The sequence below is a fragment of the Daucus carota genome, chromosome 5, assembly GCF_001625215.2.
Source record: "Daucus carota subsp. sativus chromosome 5, DH1 v3.0, whole genome shotgun sequence".
In the NCBI taxonomy this organism is placed as follows: Eukaryota; Viridiplantae; Streptophyta; class Magnoliopsida; order Apiales; family Apiaceae; genus Daucus; species Daucus carota.
In genome coordinates this window covers 4,634,969-4,646,540 of record NC_030385.2, presented here as the reverse complement: position 1 = coordinate 4,646,540, position 11,572 = coordinate 4,634,969, and the positions used below count along the sequence as shown (strand labels likewise).

At 34.0% G+C, this 11,572-nt stretch overlaps 1 non-coding gene across 1 annotated transcript; it reads right to left on the bottom strand.

Annotated features, from left to right (window-relative positions):
- Positions 1-11,166: 11,166 nt before the first annotated feature.
- LOC135146838 (small nucleolar RNA R71) lies at positions 11,167-11,273 on the bottom strand. The gene has a single exon (XR_010283935.1). It is a non-coding gene; the product is annotated as a small nucleolar RNA R71 (small nucleolar RNA).
- Between the last annotated feature and the right edge of the window lie 299 nt (positions 11,274-11,572).

Genomic DNA, 11,572 nt, shown 5'->3' with positions numbered 1-11,572 from the left:
GCTCCATCGGAGTATGATGAATATGGTGAGAATGCATGAAGTGGACACTTATATACATTATCTTCAAAACTCTTCGTGAGAACATCGATTACAATTTATTTTTTGTTCTAACTTAGATCACTGGTGTGTAGATGCCGTATGACTTTTTATTATTAGATTAACACCTCTGTTTCAGAAGAAAAAAAAATGACGTTGATGATTTATGATGGTGTAGTTGGCCCACACATATATGGATGTTTTTAGTATTATTATTGTTACAGAAAGCATTATCAGTTTTTTTTCTTTCAGAAAGTAGTTAAAAATGATTTAAAATAAATCTAAAAATGATTTTTTAGAATAATAAAATTTTGACTCAAAAAGTGTTTGTAGAGAAAAAGGTCACCCATATTTTTGGAAAAAATTATCTTTTAACAAAGTATAAAAAAATAATATAAAATTAGGAGATTTTATTATAATCAAATTGATAGTAGTAATAATATGAGATATTCTTATATGGCCAATATCTATGCAAATACTAGAAAAACTAATATTAGAAGGACTAATATCTAGGGTAGCACTCCATATCATACATAATATGTTAATATGTATGCAAAAATAAGAAAACTAATGCGTATATTTCAAATAACAAACAACTACAATCAAAGTGTATCCAAATCCAAAGGAAAGACAAGAAACATCTAAAGAATAAGTGAACAAAATTTTTTAATGTTACACATTAACCAACTAAAACTAATTTAAAATATCAATAAATCTGCCACCAACAAAATTAATCATAAATTAAATCCAAGCCAATAAACTATATCCATCTTTGTAATGAAACTTTTATTCAAACCGTATATATCTAAATCGAAACCAAAATCACAATCAACTTTATAGCTAGATTATAATTGACAAAACCAATTGACAATTCTAAATCAAGAAAGGAAAGAAGAAAGAAGGAACGGTAAGACACAATCCAATGAACTAAATCAATAGAAAGAAAAACAAAGGATAACAATGCGTTCTCCACACTACTCTCCCATAAGAGAAAGAAAGAGAAAAGAAGCAACACAAATGTAGAAGGTAAAAATCACTAAAAAAAAAAAAGAAGATCAAGTTGAAATTTTACTAGAAACTCAAAACAACGGAAGAATCTATCTTAACTGATTTAAGAGGGTAGAAAAACAAAATCTATATTATTCGAGAAAAGTTCAAATCAATTTAAAACAAAAAGAGAAAAAAACAATTAGAATACCCTAAATGTGGCCGAAATTGAGTGGAACAATTTACCAACCTACTCCGCAACTCACAAATCTGGCTCTCATAACAAAGTATGAAAAATAATATAAAATTATCATAATTAAAAATTTTCAAATATAATAGGAGAGAGTCTTATATAGTTAAGGGCGCGGGTTAACTTAAAGGAAGTGACTTCTTGGAGTAGAAGTGAGAAGTAAATAAGTTAATAAAGTGTTTGGAAAAAAATGTAGAAACTGTGAGAGAGAAGGTGACATCCTCATCTTTTTGGAAGTGATGCTATTTCTTTACACAAACCCGTCAAGAAAAGCAGAAGTCATCAGAAGCACATTCTGTTTTTTGCAAACAAACACCATCAATATATATATCCAGGTCGCCTTCAACAAAGAACCCATTCTTAAAATAGAACCATACAACCGGTTCTGCTGCACAAACTTAAATTTCAAATAAAATTTGAAGTAAGATAAATCTAAATACTGTGTTCAAAAATAATTTTAAAATATAATTGATAAACACAATATTTTTTGCATGCTGTTCTACAGCAGAACCTTTTATTAATACTACAAAGATTGTAAATGTTCTTAGGATAAGGGTTCAAAGAGAAACATAACCCTTATATATATACACACACATACATACATGATATGTGCAACAATATCATTTTTCTTATTATATCTTGTCACAGCACAACAAATTTTCGATTTTCTGAAGAGCACTCTGTGGAAGTCAGGTTCCCACCGCCATAGTACCAAAGAGAGAAATGCTTTTCTTAATCGATAAGGTTAGCATCTATGGTTTTAATAATGAAAATTCTGGCACTCTCTAGCTGTTTCAACTCAGAAAGTTTTAACATCTTGTGTTTCATGTCTGAGTATGGACTGACTCTGATTCATGGGAGGTTGGGAGGGATGCATGGGGGCAAAAAACAAGGTGCAAATTGCAATAATAGTTGCTGATATTTCATTACACAAGACTCATATTTACTGCCCATTGGGATGAACACAAATACATTACACATACAGAATTTTAACAAAGTGATAAACTTGTATATTATAATAATGTCATCACTCTGCGTGTCTGTGTTTACCAATGCAGCCAGCAGGCTCCAAAAAAGAATTTAGTATTGTTTAATCGACTCTACCATGACGTCAGCGTTTTTGGACTGTAGTGCTAGTTTTGCTTTCTTTTCCTTTTCTTTTCCAGAACGTCCAACATTATCAACAACGCTTAAAATATATTATTATTTTAAATGTGAAAGTTTTCATTATTAGCAGTGCACCAAAAATAAACAATATTTTTAAAAGACTATTATTGTATAACTAATTACTACTCCGTGTCAATTTACATGTCCACTTATAAGAAATTTTTTTTGTTTCAAATAATTACTTGTCCACTTCAACTTTCAATGCAAAATCATATTTCCAAAATCAATTCTACTCCACTATATCTTATTTATATTTCCTAGATCAATCTCACTCCACATACTATAATCATTTAATGCAATTAATTTGTGAACATCCACTTTTCTTAAACTGCATGTGTGAACTTTTGAAAGTGGACATGTAATTTGAAACAGAAGGAGTATTAGAAATATATTAAATATATTATATGTAAGATTAATATGGGAGACAAGACATCATATGAATTGTATTAATTCATTCAAGTACGTTTATTATAAGATGAGACTTGAGTCCTATTTACACGCTCACTAGAAGATATGTAGAAATTCAAAAGCCAAAATACATTGGACTTGAAAAGCCAAAAGTCAAGAGTTAAGTCTTAGGAAAAGTCAAGAGATTGTAGCAGGAAAGTCAAGAGTTTATTCTAGAAATATCTAAAGACATACATATTATAACACTTCCCCTTGGATATTCAATTTTCAATAATCGTACCTCGTAAAAACCTTTCTAGGAAAAAATCTCATGGGGAAACAAATTCTAGTAAAGAAAAAAGAGTACATTGATTTAAAAAAAAATTATTTATGGTCTCCGAGGTGACGCATCCCAATCTTATATACCAACTTTTCATAGGTTACTAGTGATAAGGATTTTGTAAACAAATCTGCAAGATTATCACTTGAACGAATCTGTTGAATTTCAATCTCTCCATTTACTTGAAAATTGTGCATGATGAATAATCTGGGAGATACGTGCTTAGTTTTGTCGTTCTTAATATAAGATTCTTTTAATTTTTGAATGCATGTTGTGTTGTCTCCAAACATTACTGTAAGAATTGTTCCATCATGATACATGCCATATGACTCACGAATATACAGAAGTACTGACCTCAACCAGGCACATTCTCGACTATCTTCATGAATTGCAAAAATTTCCACGTGATTGGAGGATGTAATAGCCAAGGACCATTTTACTAAGCTCCATAAAATGGCTGTATCTCGATAAGTAAACAAATATCATGTTTGTGATCGAGATTAGTTTGGATCTCTGCATAGCCATTTAAACTTGCTTTGGATTTATTATAGTAAAATAAGCCCATGTCGGTTGTACCTCGAAGATACCGAAAGATATGTTTTACTCCACACCAATGTGGCAATGTCTTTGAGTAGGAGCAGAACTATGTGTTGCTAATAAGTTCACTACAAAATCCTATATCGGGTCTTGTATTATTATCAAGATACATAAATGCACCGATAACACTAAGATAAGGTACTTCAGGACCAAGAATTTTTTCATTTTTCTGTCTAGGCCAAAAAATATCCTTCTTTTATCTAGTGATCGAACAACCATTGGAGAGTTGTTACATATATATTTGATGATATAAGACTTAACTTCTTTGATTAGTTTTCAGGTGAAAATATCAGAGTATAATCTGGAAGTCAAAGTTTACTAAAACCTGAAGATATTGGAGTTTATCAAAAATTGATATTCTTCAGAGTTTGGAGCGGCTGATTTTCAAGAGTGGATCCAGACATCAAGAAGATACGCTTTAATGAGATCTTACAACTAAGGACTATTAGAAAGATTAATACTATAGTCTCTGATTGATATATCTTAAGATGCTGATTTATAGCATATCAATCAGTGATTATTTTGTAATTGTGTAGTATATAAACACAACGTGAATTTACATTGGTTGTATTATAACATTGAATACTATCATTGTTGTGACCTAGAAGCTCTTAGTGATAAAATTTAAATCAATAAAAGAGTTGTTACTAATCACTAGTTTTGATGATAACATAACACATTGTAACTTGTTCAAATTAGATGTTTTATTATATTATCAGTTGAAATCAATGTTTGTATTGTCTTGAGATTCATTAACGGATGGGTAGAACATGATGGCTAATTGTAAATATCCAATGCCTTGTAATTTTATCTAAATTACGGATGATCAACGGATGATTCACCAATATTTCAACGGATAAAAGCTGCAACATCTTAAGGGCTGAGACACAAAGTTCTCAACGGATGGGTCTTGTAAAGCAGTCAACGCATGAAGCTTGTAAATCAATTAACGGATGAGGCATATTTCAACGGATGAGTTTATATCCGTCGAAAATGACTTGAGCTTAATTCTGACAGATCACATGGGTTGATTACACTAATTTCAACATGGTAGCCTATTTGGGAGAATAAAGAAGAAACAGAATCACACTTGTTTTGTGCAATGCAACCTGGATTATTTGAAGAAGATCAGTCAAAGATGAAGACAATTCAAAAGAGGTGCATAAGACAAATGTGGTGCAATAAAGTTTAGAATATAGTGCATCATTTGTATTCTAGTTAACTTTGTAAACTCGGGATATATTACCAAGTTAGTAGCAACATTAGAACTGTTCGAAACATTAGCAGAGCTAGAGTTTTTCTTGAGAGTTCTAGTGTTGAAAACCAGCAGCTGTGAGTTTGTAAAAATTCCACAGATTCTTCTTAATATATTTTCACGGGTGGATCAAACAATCCATTTGTATTTTTAATACTTGGTGTTGTTTACTTTTATGCATATTTGATTTTGTTTGTTCTTGAATCTTTTAATTTTGAAAAGATTGTATACAACCCCCCCTTCTAAAATATTTCTAGTAGTCTTGTGCAAAATAACAATTGGTATCAGAGCTACGTTCCCAACATACAGGGAAAAAGATCAACACAGCTGGAGAAGATGGGAAAGAAAGATGCTGGAGTGAAGATACATGTTCTCGAAAAAGACAATTACTTTCATTGTAAAGTAAAAATGCATCTGCACTTATCGTCTCTCGATGATAGTTATGTCAACTACATTGAGAAAGGACCTCATGTTCCCATGAAGGTCTACACTAGCATAGGAGCTGAAGGTGAAGAATTTCTTGGCAAAGTGATTCCCAAGCCTATTAGTGAGTATTCCCTTGAAGACACTAAGGAAGAGCACAAAGACAAAAAGACCATGAACATTCTGGTTAATGGTCCAGATCAAGAAATGTTTGACAAAGTGATTAGTTGCTCAACATTCAAAGAAGTGTAGGATACCATCAGAACAATCTATGAAGGAAATTTACAAGTAAGAAAAAACAAGATGCAGTTGTTGATTCAACAATATGAGTCATTTCATTTCAAAGCTGGTGAGAGTTTGAGTGACATATTTAACAGGTTTCAAAAACTGTTAAATGGCTTGAAACTCTATGGGAGAGTCTATCAAGTTAAGGATGCAAATTTGAAATTCTTAAGGGCTCTTCCCAAGGAATGGAAACCAATGACCGTCTCTCTCAAAAATACTCAAGAGTTTAAAGATTACACCTTGGAGAGACTGCATGGAACCTTGAAAACTTATATGCTTGAAATGGAACAAGATGAGGAAATTGAGAGAGGGCAAAAGAAAGGAAACTCATTTGTGGATCTAGTTGCATCAAATGAAGATGATATCAACGATAAGAGTAAAGCTCAAGTTGAAGATACAATCATGTTGGTCAAGGAAGAGAGCTCAGAATCTACGAAAGAAAAGGGAAGATGGTTGAGGAAAATGATTCTAATGAAGATACTGATGGGATTGATGAGCATCTGGCCTTTTTATCAAGAAGATTCTCAAAGATGAAATTCAAGAAGAGTCTTTTATGTGTATGGAAATATACACAACTTAATTCAATAACAAAAAAATAAGTAACAAGAATTTCAATTCAACAAAGACATTCAAGAGCAATCCCAAGTCTGACGGAATCATGGTTGATAGATCCAAGTTTAAGTGCTTCAATTGTGGATTAGCTGGTCACTTTGCTAATGAATGCAGAAAGCCAAAAACTGAGAAAAAGTCATCTGAAAATGTGGATTATAAGAAGAAGTACTATGAGCTTCTCAAGAAAAAGGAAAGGGCATTCATTACAAGAGAAGACTAGGTTGTTGAGGATGATTTTGATGATGAAGGTGAATATGTCAATCATGCTCTCATGGCTAACTCTACAGATCAAGAAGAGAACATTGCAAGTGCTAGTCAGGTATTCACTACTAATTTTGTTGAATTGACCAAGGATAAATGCAGTGCTATCATTAATGAAATGTCTACTGAGTTATATCATTTGCATGTTTCTTTAAAATTCTTGACTAAAGAAAATGGTAAGACTAAAGAGGCTAACAAATTTCTTAGTGATAGAAACAACCTGTTGGAAGCTCAATTTATTGAGTTTGAAAAATTGAGAATTCAATGTCAAACAGCCAAGGATGATCTTTTGATTGTTTTAAAACGGGAAGAAATTCTAAGGAAATAGCTTGAAAAGGAACAAGAGATCATTGCAAGATGGAAGTTTGGGAGAGATGTTTCTGCAAACATCATTGATATTCACGGAAGAGAAACATTTGTGGAGAATGAATGGAAGAGAGATAGGAGAATTCTTGAGATTTATGATGCTAGCTCAACTGATGAGTCAACGGATATTGATCATCCGTTGAAATCCAAAAGCTCAATGAATGAGAGCTCGGCGTTGAAAACCGACTCATCAGTTGTTAAGAAAACTCTCAAGAATCTGGATAAGAAATGTAGGCCTGTTAACACGAATTTTGTTAAGGGAGAGATCAGTATATCTTCTAGGACTAATGAGAGTGTGAACAAAGGTTATCTGTTTGATAGAAAACTCAAGAAGAAATTGGATGCTATAGAGGATAAGTCAGCTGAGGTGAAGAAGAAAAGGAATAATATGAATGGTAAAATTGGAGTTAACAAGCACAACAATCATGCCCCTAATGCTAATATTGCTCCTAGGAAAACTTGCAGTAAATGTGGTAGTGTTAATCATTTATCTACAAACTATAAGACTGTGCATGCTCCTACTTTTTCTATGCCTCTGCCTATTCTATCTGGGTGTAATATGCATATGCCTACCATGAACATGATGACTGGTTTTTGCCTCAAAATCCATACACTTATCTCAGCATGCCATATATGTTTAATCCATATAGCAATGCTTTTAACATGTCTCATTTCTATTTAAGCATGCCTGGTATGAACAACATGTATGTCCCTTCTATGCAAAATGTTTCTCAACTACTGAAAAATGTTGATACTCAGAAATCTCCACCCAAACCAAAGATTGAGTAAAGGTGGAGAATGAAGAGAAAATTGCTAAATCTAACAAACAAGGACCCAAAAGAATTTGGGTAACAAAATCAACTTGATCTATTTTGGAAATGTGTGCAGGGAAACAAGAAGAAGAATTTGTTGTACTTGGATAGTGGTTGCTCTAGGCACAAGACTGGAGATTCTTCCCTGCTCACACAGTTGGTGGAGAAAGCTGGCCCTAGTATTACCTTTGGAGATGACATCAAAGGATACATTATGGGGTCTGTCTTGATTGTAAAGGAAAATGTCATCATTGATGATGTAGCATTGGTTTCTGCTCTTAAGCACAATTTGCTTAGCATCAGTCAACTTTGTGATAAAGGATTCAAAGTAAATTTCACTCCTTCAGCCTGTGTAGTCACTCAAGGGAATGACAATATATAATATGGTTTTAATTGGTCAAAGAAAAGAAAATGTTTACATAGCTAATTTTAATTTAGTAAAGTCAGATTCTATCACTTGCTTATTCAGCAAAGCAAGTTCATATGGAAGTCTGCTATGACAAAAAATATTGTCTCATTTAAATTTCAAGACTATGCATGATATGGTCAAAAGAGATCTGGTTAGAGGGATTCCAAAATTTCGATTCTCCAAGGATGGATTGTGTGATGCTTGTCAACAAGGTAAGCTGAATGGGAGCTCTTTCAAAATCAAGATTCAATCATCAATTGTCAAGCCTCTTCAGCTTTTGCACATGGATTTATTTGGACTTGTTAACATCATGTCCATTTCAAGGAAAAGATTTTGCCTTGTGATTGTTGATTATTTTTCAAAATTTACTTGGACTTTCTTCTTGTACTCTAAGGATGAGGCTGGAAAAATCATTTTCAACCACATCAAGGCATTAGACAAAAATCCACAAATCAAGGTTAAGAGAATTAGGAGTGACACTGGTACTGAACTTAAGAATTCTATGATGAGAGAATTTTGTGAAGAAAATGGAAATGTTCATGAGTTTTTGTCACCTAGGACTCCTAAAAAAAATGGTGTTGTTGAGAGAAAGAACAGGACATTGATTGCAGCTACTGTTTGCATAAAATCACGCAAGCGTACTGATAAGTGGTATTTATACACACTTATAGGCCTTCATTTCCACTTAAATTGGTTGGTTGTACTTAAGTGTTTAGTGTCTTTTGATGTGTTTTTATTGTTTTTCTGTGCAGGTCACGAGTTGAGGTGATGAAGTGATTTTCTATCATTTTAGGTTGGTTTTGGTGCATTATTTGCAAGAATAGAGAATTGTGGATTCATCACAACTTGGGATTTTGTGGGTACATCTTCTACAAACCCTCACGAGAACACACTCGTCCACTAGAGCTATCTAGGGGTTTAAAGGGCTTGTTGCATATGCTAAATGCAACCGTGATCACCTACGGAAGTGGTACTAGGAGCGAGGAAGGACATGCACGCGAGAACGAGCTGAAAACGAAGAACCAAGGCTGCCTTGACAGACAGTAGCGCGCCCGCGCTAACTTCTAGCGCGCCCGCGCTAACTTCTAGCGCGCCCGCGCTACCTTCTGCTGCCACTAGCGCGCCTGCGCTAGTTTAGCGCGGCCGCGCCCAGCAGAAGTCCCCCGGGCCGATTTTTACAGCTTTTCTGATGGATTTTCGCAGCGGTCGAGGCCCGGTTGACTTAGTCAATGTATTTTAATTTCTCGTGTGTAAAAACCCTAGCCTCCAAGTAGTTTTTAGTAGAGAACAATATCATAGTTTAATTTTTATCGAAGCACCTTATCAGTTTGTATTAGATCGTTCTTTGCGAGGAAGTGACAGTTTCGAGCGAGATCGTGAACATCAAATCTGTAACGTGTGATCTTTATTATTATTAATTCAAGCATTTTTATTCCGTTTAATTCTTGTCTTTTATTTATCATGTTTTCATTAGAACCCATGATGTCGAGTAGTTCGATTATGAACTAACCGCCTTCATGGGATTCTAATGGATTTATCGATGTAGTCTAGTAACGAATGTAATTACTTGATTGTGTGACATACGTTGATTTCTTTGCATGAGCCGAACTTATTCTTCTTAGGAGCGTAGCTAACTTCTAAGTTGTTTGTTAATTCTTTCTGAAGCGAGAGTGGATGATTGAATTTAGAACTTGCCATGTAAACATAGGATTATGTGAATGAAACATAATTTGTGGTAGACTTGAACTATTTTTATCACCCTGTGTAATCACGATAGACGACTTGTTATTAAACCTCTCTGCTTACACTACCGCTATAGAGATATAGGGTCTGAGCTTTGTTGGTGTCCATGAGATTTCTGTCTTAATTGCGGATTTTGATTGGTATGATATGTGTGCAACGAGAGTTGGCATGTATTACTTTCGTGTTGTCTGATTAGGATCAACAGTCGCATGATAATCAGTAATTTCAATTCTAGATGAAGTCGATAATGAAATTAGAATCCCATGTGTTTTCCTATTCTGAATTTGATTAGTAAATTTAATTATTAGTATAAAAGAAACCAATCCTTGTTAATTGTCTTGGCAGTAAAAATTGATCATACATTGTTGCATAGGTGCGTATACTTAATTCACCAGTCTCTGTGGGAACGAACAAATATATTACTTATGATCACGTGCGCTTGCGTGTAGATTTTTGCGAACACGTACGTGGTCACATGTAATATAGAATTTAAATTTAGTTCGTTCCCACATAGACTGGTGTATTCCGAATATGCACTTATGCAACAATGTATGGCTATTATTCACTGCTAAGACAAGTATCAAATTGGAGGTTGTTAACTAATATAACTAATTTAATCGAATTACTGAAACTACGAATTATTAACTAAGTGATTAAACTCGAAGTACTTATGAGAATTAAAACATGGGATTTTAACTTCATTAACTACTTCATTCAGAGTTATGCCTTTTTTGCTATGTGATGGTTTATAACTAATCAGATAACACGAAACTGGTACACGCTATCTTTCGATAAACGTACACCCTACAATTCCTCATTCACAATTCAGATAGAAGTCGAACAGACACCAATTACGCTTAGACCCTATATGTCTATAAGTTTTGAGAACATAATGGTTTACGAACAAGTTATCTATCAAGATTACATAAGGCGATGCAAGATGGTTAAAATCACATCACAATCATGTATGTCGAATACATAAACCTAAGCCCGCATGGCAAGTTCTAAATCTGTATATCCACTTTCGCTTCAATAAAGATTAACAAACAACTTAGATGTTAGCTACATATCCAAGAAGAATAAGCACAACCAATACGAGGAAATCAAACATTCATCACATAAATATTTAAAGCAAATCAACTACTGATATCCATAGATAAATCCGTTGGAATCCCATGAAACTGATTAGTTCATAACCGAACGTCTCGTCATCATGGGTTCGAATGTAAACATGCTGCACTACGAAATGCTCTATCTCAATTCTCTCAACAATCAGGAGAAACATTTTGTGAAGCCTGGGAGCGATATAAGGAGATGCTAAGGAAGTGTCCCCATCATGGCATGCCGGATTGGATGCAAATAAACAGTTTCTATAATGGTCTTGGACCTCAATCCAGACCTATGCTTGATGCTGCTTCTGGAGGTGCGCTATGGGCCAAGAGTTATGAAGAAGCTTATGATCTTATTGAAATGATGGCTGCTAATGAATATCAGAACCCTACTCAAAGACTTACTCAAGGGAAGGTAGCCGGAATTCTTGATCTTGACACGTCTACAGCCATAGCAGCCCAACTTAAAGCTCTCACGATGAAAGTCGATTCCCTGGCTCTCCAAGGAATTCAACAGCCAATCTCTATTTGTG